This window comes from Marmota flaviventris, chromosome 18 (assembly GCF_047511675.1).
Source record: "Marmota flaviventris isolate mMarFla1 chromosome 18, mMarFla1.hap1, whole genome shotgun sequence".
Taxonomy (NCBI): domain Eukaryota; kingdom Metazoa; phylum Chordata; class Mammalia; order Rodentia; family Sciuridae; genus Marmota; species Marmota flaviventris.
Genome location: NC_092515.1, coordinates 15,703,523 through 15,720,249, shown reverse-complemented (window position 1 = coordinate 15,720,249; position 16,727 = coordinate 15,703,523). Strand labels below are relative to the sequence as shown.

General features: G+C 38.1%; 1 protein-coding gene across 4 annotated transcripts in view; it reads left to right on the top strand.

Moving 5' to 3' along the window:
• The first annotated feature begins 89 nt into the window (after positions 1–89).
• The window catches only part of LOC114097363 (zinc finger protein 540), a 34,749-nt gene continuing 18,111 nt past the window's right edge, over positions 90–16,727 (top strand). Inside the window, exons 1-3 of one of the 4 annotated variants that reach the window (XM_071605008.1) lie at positions 90–494; positions 1,107–1,160; positions 9,153–9,278. The gene's annotated coding sequence lies outside the window, so the exon portion shown is untranslated. Of the gene's footprint in view, positions 495–1,103; positions 1,161–9,152; positions 9,279–16,727 lie in introns of all 4 variants that reach the window. The other 3 variants (XM_027941255.2, XM_071605007.1, XM_071605009.1) reach the window with 3 other exon arrangements.

The following is a 16,727-nucleotide window of genomic DNA, read 5'->3' as shown; positions in this document are numbered from 1 at the left end:
CTCGGTTTGGTACACTATTTAACACCCTGTCTCACTAAATAATCTTGGCACCCCACAACGCTGGGGTGGGCCTCACCACCAGGATTGAGGCAGAGAACCCTCAGTCCCTGGGGAGGCGTGGGAGGCGCGGGAAGGGCGAGCATTCGCTTTTGCGCGTGTGCGTCCACGTTGCACCAACATTCCCGGCAGCCTCTGCGGCACGGCCCTGGAGAACCTGGATGCGGAGCCTATGACTGAAGAATAGCCTTGGTCTACGACTTTTCTCGGCCTTGAACTACATTTCCCAGAGGCTTCGGGCACCTATTATATTCTGCAGCATCAGTCACGAGTTGATCTTGCAGGTCTGAGTCAGCCTGCCTGCGTCTTCGGTCGTCAGCCGCCCTCTCGCTGCGCTGAGGAGGCTCTGAAAAGGCTCCGGTCTTGGACCTGCACTGAGACTCGCATGTTGCGTACCTCCGGAACCGCTATCCTGGAGTCCTCCACCGTTTACGATGGTGAGCCCCGCATCTCTACGGCCGTGGATTTTCTGAGAGGAATGAGTACGGGCAGGGGCAGGTCGAGTCTGTTGACTGGGAACGAGGAGGGAGGGCTCAGGGCTTGGCTTGGCTTGTGTGGATGGAGCCTGTGGCTACTTTACGTTTCTATTGGTTTCTAACGGATTGGCGCGGATTGGCACGGGTTGGCGCGGGTTGGCGCAGGGTTGAACTCCTGTGGCAGTAATTTGATGCAAGGGCCCTTTTGTGGCGCAGTTCATATCCAAATGCGAGATTGATTCCTATCCTCTGCTCTGAAATCAGCTGCAGAAAAAATTCCTAAGGGGAAAGTTGAAAGTGGAACCCCAGAATGAAGGTCCTCAACAAAACGTTGGGGCTTGGACTCAGGGCGGGCGGCTGGGGCTGGAAGGGCACGTAGGGACATTCCATGGAAAAGGTTAAGGGCGGTTTTCAGCATGGCTAACCTCTGGAAAAGCAAACAGGCTAGTGTTCCTCTGCGCATGCGTGTGGGAGTCGTGACGGGATGGCGGCAGAGACTGGGTTCAAAAAAGGTCAAATAGCTCACGCATCCATTTTTTCCCCACCCGCTGGGCCTGCCATTTTCAAAAGAAGGCTGGTGAGGAGGAGAGGAGAATCATTGCTGCGTATCTGAAAATTAAATTCAAGGTGAGGTTTTGGTTACTTTTTGTTCCATTAAATCGCATTTTGTTTTTCAGAACATGGAAACGTCTGGAATCCTTCTGAAATGTAATATATCCCTTAATCCTAAGTTTTCCTTCCACAGTGAAATCAGACGTTGGAGGGGTAGATCCCGCTCTTTCTTGGAACCACCATGTCTTTCAGATTAATTGTGTACATATCCGTTTTGCAAATCTTTCAGTTTTTCCTGTTGACTCTGTTATTAAGCATTCATATGTTATAAAAATGCAACTCTAGAAAATAATATTAGACCATTATTTTAGACGGTGATTCATTAAAGAAGAAAACATACTCTTAAATATATTCTTAATTTTCTGCACAGGCTTGAATTAGAAAGCAATGTAAGGGGAAGATTTGATGAATTTTAACAGTGACAAAGACTTTGCTTTTGAGACTTTTAGATTTAAGAATTTGGTGGTTTGGGCAGAGGTCTGTTTAAACAAAGGTAGACATCCAACCTACTCTAGCAGCAATCCATAGTGAGGTCTTTTTTTTTTTTTTTTTTTTTTTTTACTAATCAGGCAGTACAAGTTTGTTTTAGAATACACTTATGTGTGGTATATGTAAGCAGCAGTATGGTATAATGGCTAAGAGTATGGATGGAATACCTTGGGTAACTCCTGGGCAAGAATGCTGGCTAGATAGGTGAGCCTGAGTGGTAGTTTATTCAACCTCTCTTTGCCATAGTTTCTTAACTGTGAAAATGCTAATAATAATAATCGCACCTACCTCATAGAATTATGAGGGTTAGATGAGTTAATAGTGGAAAGTCCTTCTGACTATGTCCGATACATTCTAAATCCTCAGAAAACACTACCTGTTATTCTGATGTAGTGATTCTGGGTCATTCATCCTCAGCTTTCTGTACATCAAGAAAAAAAAACAATGTGAAATTATTTTTGTTGGCACTCTTGGGTAAGAAAATGAAGCAAATGTTGAAGTCATATAGAAGAGCATTTTTTTTAAATTTATGTTTCTAGAAAACAACAACCCCTTGAAATGGTATATAGATTGTTGAATATATCCGTTGTGTGTGTGTGTGTGTGTATGTGTGTGTGTGTATATATATATATATATATATATATTTATTTATTTATGTATAAAATTTGTTCCTAATGGAAAATGTTAAGTTAATCAAAGTGTTATACAATAGTATGCAGCTAATAAAATTTTTAAAGATACAGTCATAGGAAATGATTTGTATGTAATGTTAAACCATATTAATAATATGAACTGTTTCTCAGGAAATTGTTAAATTACATGAGTCACATTATTCATATTGTAATTTGAAGGATTTTTTTCAAGAATTATAACTAAACTGGTTGTTTAATGGAGAAAAGATAAAGCCATTTTTATTCATTTGGTACCAAACACATTAATGTTTCATTTGCATACATTCACTTAACTGTGACTGAAATTTTTGCCTACCTAAATTTTGAACATTCACAGATAATATTAATACGAGAAGTGTCTCATTACATTAATGTGATATAGCAAAAGAATGTTCAAGAAGAGTGAGATGCTTATTTCAGTCCCTTGATTTCCTGGTTATTTGCACCCATATTGTGGACCTGTTTACTCTAGTTGTCTTAATGAGCAAAAAGCATGTAGAAAGAATCACATTAATTAATTCAAAGGAGACAGAGGACTGCAAGTTAGTTGTAGGTTTTATTTTACCTCTGTGCATATGAAAAGGAAACACCAATAATCCTAATTTGATTTGAAAAGCCTTCCAAATATCTAAAACCTTTTTAGATGTTAGAGATGTCAATGCCAGGATAGCAATTAATAGAACAGCCTTTCAAAATTACTTCATGTTTTTGAGATTTCCAATTACTCTCACAAGTTAAGTGTGGTGGCACACACCTGTAATTCCAGTGACTTGGCTGAGACAGGAGGATCACAAGTTCAAGGCCAGCCTGGGCAGCTTATGAGACCCTGTCTCAAAATAAAAGGACTGCAGATGTAGCTCAATAGTAAAGCACTCCAGGTTCAGTCCCTAGGATAAAAGAAAAAACAAATACTCTCAGATTTTAGCAGTATAATCTCTGAAATCCAAGTATCTTACAAAAACTCTCTAATAAAAACAATTCAAAAGGGATTGGGGTTGTGGCTTAGAGATATAGAGTGCTCGCCTGGCATAATAAAGATAATTGTGTCCACTTTTGACTAAAAAATAAGTTGTTTTTTTTTTTTTTTTTGAGAGAGAATTTTAATATTTTTTAGTTTTCAGCGGACACAACATCTTTGTTTGTATGTGGTGCTGAGGATCGAACCCGGGCCGCACACATGCCAGGCGAGCACGCTACCGCTTGAGCCACATCCCCGGCCCAATAAGTATTTTTTTAAAAAGACAATTCAAATAACAGAGTTTTAATAATAGAAAAAAAAAGAATAAGGAGCTGGGGTTGTAGCTCAGTGGCAGAGCACTTGCGTTGCACATGTGAGGCCCTGGGTTCGATCCTCAGCACTACATTAAAATAAACAAAATAAAGATATCAAAAAAAATTTTTTTTAAATAAGATAGTAATAGCTATAATATTCACATACCCTGTTTCAGACAGGGTAATAAGATTAAGCCTTTATGTTGGGCACTGTGGTACCCCTGGACAAGGAGACTGAGATAGGAAGATTGCAAGCCTTCATTAACTCCTTCTGTGCCATTTTATCACATCAGAAATTTTTTTTTTCCCTGATGCTTGTCTTGCTATGTTGCCCAGGCTGGCCTTGAACTCCTAACCTCAAGCAATCCCCCTGCCTTAGCTTCCTAAGTAGCTGAAACTACAAGAACTCACCACCATGCTGGGATCACATCAGAATTTTTTTTTTTTCCTGGTACCAGGAATTGAACTCAGGGATACTCAACCACTGAGCCACATCCCAAGCCCTATTTTGTATTTTACTTAGAGACAGGGTCTCACTGAGTTGCTTAGCGCCTTGCTTTTGCTAAGGCTGGCTCTGAACTCACAATCCTTCTGTCTTAGCCTCTAAGTTATCTTTTTTCCTGAGAGAACTACATTCTCAGGTTGGGGTTGTGGCTCAGAGGTATAGCACTTGCCTAGCACATTCGAGGCCCTGGGTTTGATCCTCAGCACCACATTAAAAAAAAATAATAATAAAACTATTGTATCCAACTAAAAAATATTAAAAAAAACTATATTTTCCAAACTTAGCTCTAAAATTCATATATTAGTATTATTAGTCATGATTGTAAATATAGAAAACCTGAAGTACCAAAAGAACTCTTTTTTTTTTTTTTTTGAGAGGATTTTTAATATTTATTTTTTAGTTATCGGCGGACACAACATCTTTGTTTGTATGTGGTGCTGAGGATCGAACCCTGGCCACACGCATGCCAGGCAAGCGCGCTACCGCTTGAGCCACATCCCCAGCCCCCCAAAAGAACTCTTAGGATTAATAAGTGGGTTTAGCAGGAGCACAGGATACAAGCTCATATATAAAGGTTATCATTTTTCTATATACCAGTAATGAACATTTAAAAGTTAAAGTTTTTAAAATGTACCATTTTCAGCCGGGCACCATGGCCTGTGCTTATAATCCCAGCAGCTTGGGAGGCTGAAGCAGGAGAAATGTGAGTTCAAAGCCAGCCTCAGCAACTTAGTGAGGCCCTAAGCAACTCAGCAAGACCTTATCTTTACATAAAATATTTTTTAAAAAGTATGGGGCTGAGGTTGTGGCTCACAGAGTGCTTGCCTAGAAAGTATGAGGTGCTGGGTTCAATTCTCAGCACATATAAATAAGTAAGAAAATAAGTAAAATAAAAGCCATCAAAAACTAAAAAAAAAAATGTTTTTTTTTTAAAAAGGGCTGGGGATGTGGCTCAGTGGTTAAGTGCTCCGTGTTCAATCCCTGGTACCAAAAAAAAAAAGAGTACCATTTTTAATAACTATCCAAAAAGTGAAGTATTCAGAGATAAATCTAACAAAATTAGAAAACTACAAACACTGATGAAAGAAATAAATGTACTCATGTATTCATACATAGATTTTTGTACATGAATTAGAAAATTAATACTAATACAATATCTTCTAATTTGATCTATACATTCAGGTCAGTCCCAACCAAAATGATAGCTTTTTCATAGATATCAACAAGCTGATTCTAAAATTTTATGGAAAGGAAAAAGAACCAAAATAGCTAATATAATTCTAAAAGGATTCTGGGGGCTTCACTTTACTCTATTTCAAGACAATATAAAGCCAAGATAATCAAGTGCTGTAGTTTGGATCTGGTTTGTCCCTCAAGGGCCCCTATGTTAAAGGCTTGGTCAAAGCTTGGCACTATTGGGAAATAGTGGAAACTTAAAAGGTGGGGCCTAATGGGAGGTTTTATGTCATTGGGACTGTGTCCTCAAAGGGGACTGCTGAATCCCCAAACCCTTCCTCCTCCTCTTTTTGCATCCTTCTCATGAGAGAGCAGCTTTGCTCTACCACATGCCCCCACCATAATATACCTCACCAGAGGCCCCCAAACAATGAGTCCAACTGACCATGGACTGAAACCTCCCAAACTGCGAGCCAAAATAAGCATTTTATAAGTCAATTATCTCAGGTATTTGTTATCATAACAGAAAGCTAAAACATCAACGCAGTGTAGTACAGGTGAGAGAATAATTCCAGATTAAAAGAATAGGCTGGAGCCAGGTGCAGTGGCACATGCCTGTAATCCCAGCAGCTGGGGAAGCTGAGCAGGAGGATCGTAAATTCTAAGCCAGCCTCAGCTCAGCAAAAGCAAGGTACTAAGCAACTCAGTGAGACCCTGTCTCTAAATAAAATACAAAAATAGAGCTGGGGATGTGGCTTAGTGTTTGGGTACCCCTGAGTTCAATCCCAGGTACCAAAAAAAAAAGGTCTGGAGAGCCCAGAAATAGACTCACATGTAATTTTTAACACTGATACAAAGGTAATTCACTGGGAAAAAGACAGTCTTTTCAACAAACGGTGCTACAATAATCGAACATCCATATGCAAAAAGAAAAATAAAAATCTTGGCATACTCGTCACCCTTTATCAAAATAATAATAGCAACAATAATAATCTCAAAATGGATTATAGACTTTAATGTAAAACATAAAACTCTGAAACTTCTAGAAGACAGAAAAAAATTATGTATAAATTTTATTTGGCATTGTCAGGTATCCATTAGTTTAGATTTATCTAATATTTTCTCATGCCTAGATGCCCTGCCTGTAACAATTATTACTGGGATGCATTCATCATGATTTTCTATCTTCCTCATTCCTTCTGCATACATCAATTGGAATTCATCTGAAAGGAACTTTTGTTTGTTCCTTCTCCCCTAATTCTTGCTTTATTCAATCATTTACATTTGTTTGGATTCATAAATATTTCCTTATTATATATAATCCAATACTATTTTATATATAATCCAGTACTACAGCTATTTATTTTGTTGGTCAAGTTGTCCTGGCTGTGGCCATTGAGAGTTTTTATATTAACTTCAATGTCCTTTTGACATAAGGATGCAAAACATATCTTTAAAAAAGAATTTAAAAGGTATGATAATTAAAAGGAAAAATTTACTAGAGGGTCTCAACAGTCAATTTAAATTTGTAGAGGAAAAAAAACAATAAACTTGAGAATGGACCAATACAGCCTACACTTGAGCCTATTAAAAAAAAAAATTCTTAAGAAGTCTCAGAGAAATGTATATGTGGAATGCTATTAAGTGTGTCTGTGTGTGTGTATATATATATATATATATATATATATATATATATATATATATATATATATATATATATATAGTGACCATACCATAAAGAGAGGAGAGAGGAAAAAGGCTGAAAAAAAATATGAATAATGGCTAAAAACATAATTTTGATGAAAAACTCATCACCTGTCAGAGAAGCAGTGAAATTAAACCTGTCTTCCTTTTTGAGTCAGGATCTTGCTGCATTGCCCAGACTGGCCTCTAACTTGCCATCCTCCTGCCTCTGGCTCCAGAGTAGCTGGGATTATACGTGTTATCCCCTCACCTGGCTAAGGAAGGCAGTGGGATGACCTGTTAAAAGTGCTAAAGAGAAAACTCAATAAGGAGTTTTTAAAGGAAAACCATCTTTCAAAACTTTTTGGAGATGGACAAAGGCTGAGTGAATTAAAGAGAAAGGCAACCAGATGATACTAGAAGCAGAGGAGAACTGAAGTTGTGATGTGAGACCATTACCCAAGGAATGAGATGGTATCTAGAAGCAAGAAAGGTGATGAAACAATATCACCTGGTGAGACCCATCTAAGAGCAGGTCTTACTTAAATAAATCTGTATGAGAGTATATTTCTGTTATTTTAATTTGTTATTACTAGCAATAGGAAATCAGTACAAGTAGTAATTACAAGGAACACAGACAAGATATGCCTGTAAAGATAATTATGTCGGTAAATATAAAAAATACTTTTTACTCTTTTCCTTCAACTGAGGTTTTTATCTGGGGTGGAGGGAGCAGGCACTCAACCACTGAGCCACATCCCCAGCCTTATTTTTTTTTTTTTTTTTTGAGACTGGGTCTCACTGAGTTGCTTAGTGCCTCCCTTTTGCTGAGGCTGGCTTTGAATTCCTGCTTCAGCCTCCCCAGGCACTGGATTATGGGTGTGCACCACAGTGTCCAGCTTCAACAATAAAAGTATATTGCACCAAACAATTACAAAATTATATTTTGGTGCTTATAACACAAAGATATAATAACACACACACTAGCACAAAGAGCAAAATAAAGTGGAAACAAATGATTGAAGCAAAAGTGACACAAAGAGTAGAAGAAAACCAATTAAAGCAAAACTTAAGTTTCTTGAATAATCAACAAAATGGACAAATGTTTAGCTCAACATAACTTCCTAAAAATGTTGAGGATTTTTGTGTCTATATTTACAAGGGATATTAGGATATTAGCTAGACTGACCAAGAAAAACAAGCAAAGTACTAAAGACAGGAATAAAAGAGGGAACATTTCTCATCTCTAAATATCTTATAAAATAAAAAGTATAGATTATAATGGTATATTATAAATGACTGCAAGTAGGCACTGGGATTATAGCTTAGTGGTAGAACATTTGCCTTGCATGTATGAGACACTGGGTTCCATCCTAAGTACCACATAAAAATAAATAAATAAAATAAAGTATTTTGTCCATGTACAACTATTATAAAATAAAATACTTTAAAAAATACTTAAAAATTTAAGTATGCAAATCAGACAAGAAATAACAAATAAATGACTGCAAATAGATTAGACAACTATTAGATGATACAAGTAAATTTCTAGAAGGATACAAATTACCAAAAAGAAGAAGAAATTATTAAAAAATACAAAATCTGAATGGACTTTTTTAAGAGATGGATTTTTAATTTAAAACTTTCTCACTAAGTTAACTTCAGACTTATATAGCTGCATTGTGGAATCTTACCAAACATTTAAGAAATAATTCTCATCCTTCACAGACTTTTATAGAAAATAGGGGAGTAAATACTTCCAAACCATCTGTGAATCCATTATTACACAGCTACAAAAGCCTGATAAAGACAGTAGAAGAATACCATAGACCAATATCCCTTGTGAATATAAGACAAACATCCTCCATATTTTTAGGAAGTTACATTGAGCGGCACAAAAAAAAATGACCAATGGGATTTATCCCTGCAATATAGGATTGGTTTAACACCCTAAAAATCAATTCTGTCAACAGAAAAAGCAAAACCACATTATCATCTCCGTAACTACCAAAAAAGTGGGTGTGTGCCACAGTGTCCAGCTTCAACTGAGTTTTATTTCTTTGTTATTTCTTGTCTGATTTGCATACTTCTTTTTTAAAGTATTTTATTTTATAAAAAAGTATTTGGCATAAGGTTAACATTTATTCATGGGGGTAAAATCTCAGGTCTGAATAAAAGGGAATTTCCTTTAACATTATGCTTTACCTTTAGGTTCAGGAATAAGAATGTTTGCTCCTACCAAGTTTCTTCAGACTTTTGGAAAAAAATAAATAAATAAATCATCCAGACTGGGAAGAAAGAACTGAAATTGTCTATATTATATGGACGCATAATCATGTATGTAGAAAATATTTAAGTAATATAAGACATAAAGGTCACATACAAGATCTATATATAAATACTAATTGTATTTTTGTGTATTAGCAAGGAACAATGTAAAAATGAAATTAAAATAATTTTCATGTGCATATCTAAAGGAAAAAATTAAATGCAAGATATATAAACCAAACTACCATAAAAAATTGCTAGAATTAAATGAAAGAGCTAAATAAATGTTGAGACATCCCCTATTCTCTATTGAAAGAGTGAATAACAATATTATTAAGATGGCAGTACTTGTATTCTTAGTGGCTTGGGACGCTAAGGCAGGAGGATCACAAGTTCAAAGCCGGCGGCAGCAAAAGCAAGGTACTAAGCAACTAAGTGAGACCCTGTCTCTAAATAAAATACAAAATACAGGGGCTGGGGTTGTGGCTCAGCGGTAGAGCGCTTGCCTAGCATGCGCGAAGCCCTGGGTTCGATCCTCACACCACATAAAAATAAATAAACAAAATAAAGGTATTGTGTGCAACTAAAAAACTAAACATTAAATAATAATAATAATACAAAATAGAGCTGGGGATGTGGTTCAGTGGTAGAATTCCCCGGAATTCAATCCCCAGGCCCTCACCATATATATATATATATATATATATTTTTTTTTTTTTTTTAAAGATGGCTATACTATCTAAAATGATTTCAGGATTAAGCGCCATCCCATCAAAATTCCAGCTGTTTTTTGTTTCCTTCAGAAAATAGCAAATTAACTCTAAAATCATATGGTTATGCAAAAGACCGAGAGTAGGCAAAGCCGTTTTTTAAAAAAGAGGAAGAGAGCTACCTAGCATGCAAGGGGCCCTGAATTTGATTCCCAGCACCCCACGCACCCACCCATCCACACACCCACACACACACAAAACAAAAGAGGAGTCATACCTCGATTTCAAAGCTTGATAGACTTAAATACCTACGACGTTCCGGCCTACGGCAGCTCCCGCGACAATTCGCGTGGCCATGGTTGCTGAAGCTAAGAAGGAGCTGCCCACGGAGTCCTCCACATGTAGAAAATCTACCTTTTAAGACAGTTCAGGGTGACATAGATACTATCTCTAAGGATCTCGGCATAGGGAATGTGGCTAGTGGGAGACACGCAGATTTAAAGGATTCTGCTACGTAGAATTCGATGTCGCGAGTCCGTGTCCTCACGTACCGCGGCGCACTGGTGGGTGCTCCGTCACTTCACATGGGCAATGCAGAAAGCAGAAACAAGGTAAAGATGGCTTTGGATTTAGGAAAGGTGGACCAGATGGCAGAGGAATGGGTGGCTCTCCAGAATCTGGAGGTGGCTGGGATTCCCGGGATGACATCAATTCCGGTTTCAGGGATGACGTGAAGGCCCGTGTGACCCGTGAGCAGGCCCTCCAATGGGGAGCCGCTTCAGAGATGACCCTCTTCAAATTCCAACGTGGATTTCAGAGAACCAACGGAAGAGGAAAGCTCGCAGATACCGCGATATCCCTCAATCTAAGTGTCCAGTCCCAACTCCACCGTCCTCAGGGCAGCCAGGCCCAGAGAGGGAGGCGTTCAGGAGGAAAGGGGGCTGTGGGGGAGTTGGAGCAGGTCCACAGCCTGGTGGCCTGAACCGGCCACCCCGCAGTCACCATTCCCGCACCTGAGGTTGTCCTCCTTTCTTAAAACGGAAACACGGAGCTGGTGACACCTGTGGGCTGTGAACATCTTGGCTTCGCTGTCTCTGGTGTCTGTTAGGTGCCCCTCCCCACCCCATTCTTACCGTCTCCCTCCTGGCCTTTCTCCCTGCGCCTTGTTTTCATTTATATATATATATATATATATATATATATATATATATAAATTTACATTTCTTTAGTTGTAGATGGACCTAATGCTTATTAGGGTTTTTTTGTTTGTTTGTTTGTTTGTTTTACTGTGGTGCTGGGGATGGAACCCAGTGCTTCACGCGTGCTAGCCAAGTGCTCTACCACTCAGCCCCAGCCCCAGCCCGCCTGGTTTTCCTCCCAGCACACGGGGATCTGCAGGAGGACGGCCACGCCATGTGGGAGTGTCCACCAAGCGGCCTGTTCACAGTTTTCCTTCGCTTCCTCTTTTTACTTTAGACACACTGGCCAGACTCCGGGCTCTCCCTTTGATTTGTCTCGGTGATACTCTTCCGACCTGCGCGCTGAGTTCCGTGTTGCCTCAGTATTTCTCTTCCGACCTGCGCGTTGAGTTCCGTGTTGCTATGGCTTCCGGAACAGAGCGGAAGTTGCTGGCAGATTGACCAGCATCTAAAACAAAAATTGGCACCTTGTTTTAAAACAAGGGGAAAAAAATTACTGAACCCTGCAGATTCCTTCCTGTTCCTATTTAAAAAGTCTTACCATCACCCTTCCCAGATGGACTGTCCAGTCCAAAGAGGCTCATCACAGCGGAAGCCCTAAGAGGAGTAGTGGGAAGGCTGATGGGCGCCGAGGTGATAGCGCTCTGTGTGTTCATGCAGTTTTGCTACCACTCCTTCAAGACCATGGCAGAGTAGTCCTTCCTGGCCCTGGTGGAGCGGGCAGCCAACTAACGCGTTTCCTCCAGGTGGAGGCGCTAAGCTGGGCTAGTGTCACATTGTGCTGAGGTGGCTTTTCCCCGCCTCCGCGTGGTGTTTCCCCTTCTCCCGTGTGTCCATCTGTCCCCTAGTAGAAATAACATGTTGAGAGGCTCTGCTTCCCACCGTCTTGTGAATTCAGAGTGAAAATGGGCCTAGAATCCAGTACTTCATTTGCATAGCTGTCAAAACCTGTAATAACTGTAGGTAATTATAAATGTCTAGGTTTGCTGCTGAGTCTTTGGGACAGTATTGTTCCATGTTCAATGTTTAGCACTCTCCTGGGGGTAAGGTGTTAGACAACAGCATTTGAGATTGAACATCGGCATATGAACAGAGGGAATATTTTTTAGCTTCTCCACCCTGGGGAGGAGAGAGGCCAGGAAGGCTGGTGCCTTTACTATAGCGTTGTTAGGTGGTGGTTCCCAGATAGTTGTAGTCCTGGGTTACCTCAGCAATATACTGAACTCTCTCGCCTTCCTTCTGCCTGTTATTTTCTCTGCTTCTGAGATAACATTTTTGTCACACTAATACTTAAACCCTAAATATGAAAAGGTAAAGAATAAAACATTCATTAAATATAAGAATGGAATTCGGAACACTTAACACATTCAGCTATATGACAAAAAGTAAATGGATATGGTATTTTGTGAATGATCTCTTAAATAAAGAAAACCTTACATAATGAAAAACAATACAGGGCTGGGGAAGCGCGTTCGCTTGGCATGCTCGGGTCGCTGGGTTCGATCCTCAGCACCATATAAAAAAAAAATAAATAAAGATGTTGTGTCCACCGAAAACTAAAAAATATCTTAAAAATTCCCTCTCTAAAAAGGAAAACAATACAAAGCCTCAGTAATCTAAAAATATAGTATTAACATAAGGAAAAACATAGACTAATGGAACAGAATTCAGAGTTCAGAAATAAACTTTGCAATTATGGTAATAATTTATTTTAATAATAATTTCCTTTTTTTTGGAGGGGGTGTGGTCAATTGATTTTCAACAAATGTGCCAGGACAATTCAATAGGAAGGGGATAATCCTTTCAACAAATTAAGATGGAACAATTGGACAAACATATGTAAATGGTGAACTTTATTTCTTACATACCATAGACAGAAATTAACAAAATAGATCATAGGTATAAATGTGAAATCTAATTATAATGCCCTTGAAGAAAATATAGGAGAAAATTTTCATGACTTTGGCATATGTAAAGATTTATATGTGATCACTAAATCACAAATTATTTTTTTAAGTGATTAACTGGTCTTAAAGATTAAAATTTTTGTCCTTCAGAAAACACCAAACTGCTTAAAGTGTAGCACAGTGGTCGATCACTTGCCTAGCATGCGTGAAGATCTGGGTTCAATCCCTAGGACTGCAAAAACCAAAAACAAAAGAAAGTAAAGCCAAGTCATAAATCAAGAAAAAATATTTGAAAAAAATCATATAATATATAGCTTGTGTCTAGAACATAGAAAGAAGACTTATAACTCAATAGGAAGATTGGTAACTCAGTTTTAAAATGTGTAAATACTTTTTAAATTTTTCTTAGTGTATCAGGGACAGAGTCTCACTGAGTTGCTTAGTGCCTCACTGTTTGTTGCCGAGGCTGGCTTTGAACTTGTGATCCTCCTGTCTCAGCCTCCAGAGCTACTGGAATTCTAGGTGTATGCCACCCCACTGGACAGTGATTTATTTAAAAATATATATATTTTTACTTGTAGATGGACACACTACTTTTTTTTTTTTTTTTTTTTTTTGGTACTTAACCACTGAGTCACATCCCTAGACTTTTGAAAAATATTTTATTTAGAGACAGGGTCTCACTGAGTTGCCTAGGGCCTCACTAAGTTGCTGGGGCTGGCCTTGAACTTGAACTCCTCCTGTCCTAGCCTCCCAAGCCACTGGAATTACCTTGCCCAACACAATACCTTTATTTTACTTATTTTTATATGGTGCTGAGGATCAAACCCAGTGCCTCACATGTGCAAGGCAAGCACTCCACCACTGAGTTACAATCCCAGCCTATAAATCGTGTAAATGATTTAAATAGACATTTCACAAGAATGAAGTACTAATACATGCAACAGCATCAACAGACCTCAAAACCATTATACCAAGTAACAAATGAAAGACAAAAGGCTATATATTGTACTTATATGAACTATCCAGAAGAAACTAAGATAGAAAGTAAATTGGTAATTGCTAGAAAGTGGAATTGGAAACAGAAAGTAATTACAAATGGTATGAGGTTTATTTTATTATTTTAGTTGTTGATAGACCTTTATTTTATATATGTGTTGTGCTGAGAATTGAACCCAGAGCCTCACACATGGCAGGCAAGTGTCTGAGCCCCAGCCCCAATGAAATGTTTTAAAGTCAGATCATGATAATGATTGCTTGACTCTGAAAATTTACTAAAAATCATTAATAGAGCATTTAAGTGGGTATTATATAAAAGTCATATCTCCAATAAAGCTTATTGTTGTTGTTGTTGTTTTTTGGGGGCACCAGGGATTGAACTCAGGGGCACTCAACCACTAAGCCACATCCCTGGCCCTATTTTGTATTTTATTTAGAGACGGGATCTCACTGAGTTGCTTAGTGCCTCGCTTTTTGATGAGGCTGGCTTTGAACTCACAGTCCTCCTGCTTCAGCCTCCAAAGCTGCTGGGATTCAGGCGTGTGCTACCATGCCTGGCAAAGCTGTATTTTAAAAGACTTTTTTTAGAAATAAACCCATATACCAGGAAGATACAAAAAGGAACCTGCAGGGAGACTTATCAAGTGTACGATGTCTTTTGGAAATTTTCGCCATGTCTAGGTATGAAAAATATGCTTAGAAAATCAAATGGAGGAATAATAGAATTGGTTTACATTTTGGGAGCTAAAGGAAAGTATGAAAAGCAATTCATTTAAAATACAAGCATGAAGCAGGGTGAGATGGCACATGCATGTAATCCCAAACACTTGGAAAGCTAAATCAGAAAGATCAAAATTTCAAGGCCAGCCTTAGTAATTTAGCCTAAGCAACTTAGACTCTGTCTCAAAAAATAAAAGAGTTGGGAATATGGCTCAGCGGTAGAGCACAAGGCTCTTTGTTCAGTCCCCAGTATTGAAAAACACACACACACACACACACCTACAGGCATGGTAATGGATGAGTGCATAACTTTCTATTCATTTTGCTACCTATTGATGTCTCTTTGACTATTTTATTGTGTGTCATGTTTTATAAACTGATTTTATCCCTGACAGGATATACTGATTTTTTTCCATATTCAAACCAGTTCTGCAATTTAGCATTTAATAACTATGATCCATTATGTGGATTTATTATAATGTATTGAACTAGCCAGCCATTCTTAGTCCTGTGAAGCTGAATTACTCCCAATTTCTGTATTGGGAATTTGTTTTTTTTTTTTTTTCTTTCAAAGTAGGAGCACTTAGGAATGTGGCATTAACTTCTACCAAGTAAAATACAGGCAACTATACCCGCCCAATTTTGATATTAGAAGTAGCTAATTTTTAAACCACTTAACTGGATTTTACTGATAAGAGAATATTTCCCATACCATAATTCACAGTCTGCCCTCTGGGACACAGTATTTTCTTCACTGTGGTTCTGTAAAGTGCTCAGCCAGATTTCTAAAGGATTGATTTGATATTTGGAAATATGAAAATGGACAAAAAGAACAAAGAGTCGATATATGCTACAACTTAGAAGAACCTCATAAACATGTGAAGGCCAGACACAAAAGGACATTGAATATTATTGTATAATCTCTCTCTTTTTTTTTCCCACTCAGCCTCCTGAGTAGCTGAGTTTACAGGTGTGTGCTACCACACCTGGCTGTATAATCCATTTTATAAAACATATACGGTAGACAAATTTATAGATACAAAAAGTAGATTACCAGAAAATGGGGGAGGGAGAAATGAATAGTAATTATTTCATGGATAGTATTTATTTTTAGGGGGCAATGATAAAGTTTTGAAACTAGAGAGAGGTTGTAATTATACAATGTTGTGAACACACCGCTTAATTCTACAGTTTAAAATAATTTATTCTAAGTTACATGAATTTCACATCAGTTAAAAAGGGCAATGATATTGTCATAAGAATAGATAGGTAGATCATTGTAGTAGAATTGGGAGTCCAGAAATTAGCCCATACTATTCAATTTGGAAAGAATCATCCTTTCAACAAGTAGTGCTGGGAAAACTGGATAGTTAACATGCAAAACAATAAAGTTGGTCCCCTGCCTTACACCCTATGTAAAAGTTAGGTGGATGTGGTAGTGCTTGGCTATAATCCTAGCTACTCAGGAGACTGGGACAGGAGGATTACGAATTCAAGGCCAACCTCAGTAACTTAGCAAGACCATGTCTCAAATAAAAAGTGTTAGGGGTGTGGCTTAGTGGTTGACTGTCACACAGTGCCATTAAAAAAAAAAAAAAAACTAAATGTAAGAACTAAAATTATAAAACCTTTAAAAGAAAATAAAAGGATAAGTCTTTGTTTGGCAAGGAATTCTTAAATATTGTATCAATAGCTCAGGCAACAACAACAAAAACAGGCAATTTTTTTTTTTTATTTTTTAGTTTTAGATGGACACAATATTTTTATTTATTTATTTTTATGTGGTGCTGAGGATCAAACCCAGTGCCTCATGCATGCTAGGTGTGCACTCTACCACTGAGCCACATCCCTACCCCCCAAAAAATAGGCAAATTGGACTTCATCAGAATTAAACATTTTGAGTAACTCAAAACGCCCAAGATATCTTTTGAAATTTTTAAACATATTTTTAATTATAAATGAACATAATACCTTTATTTTATT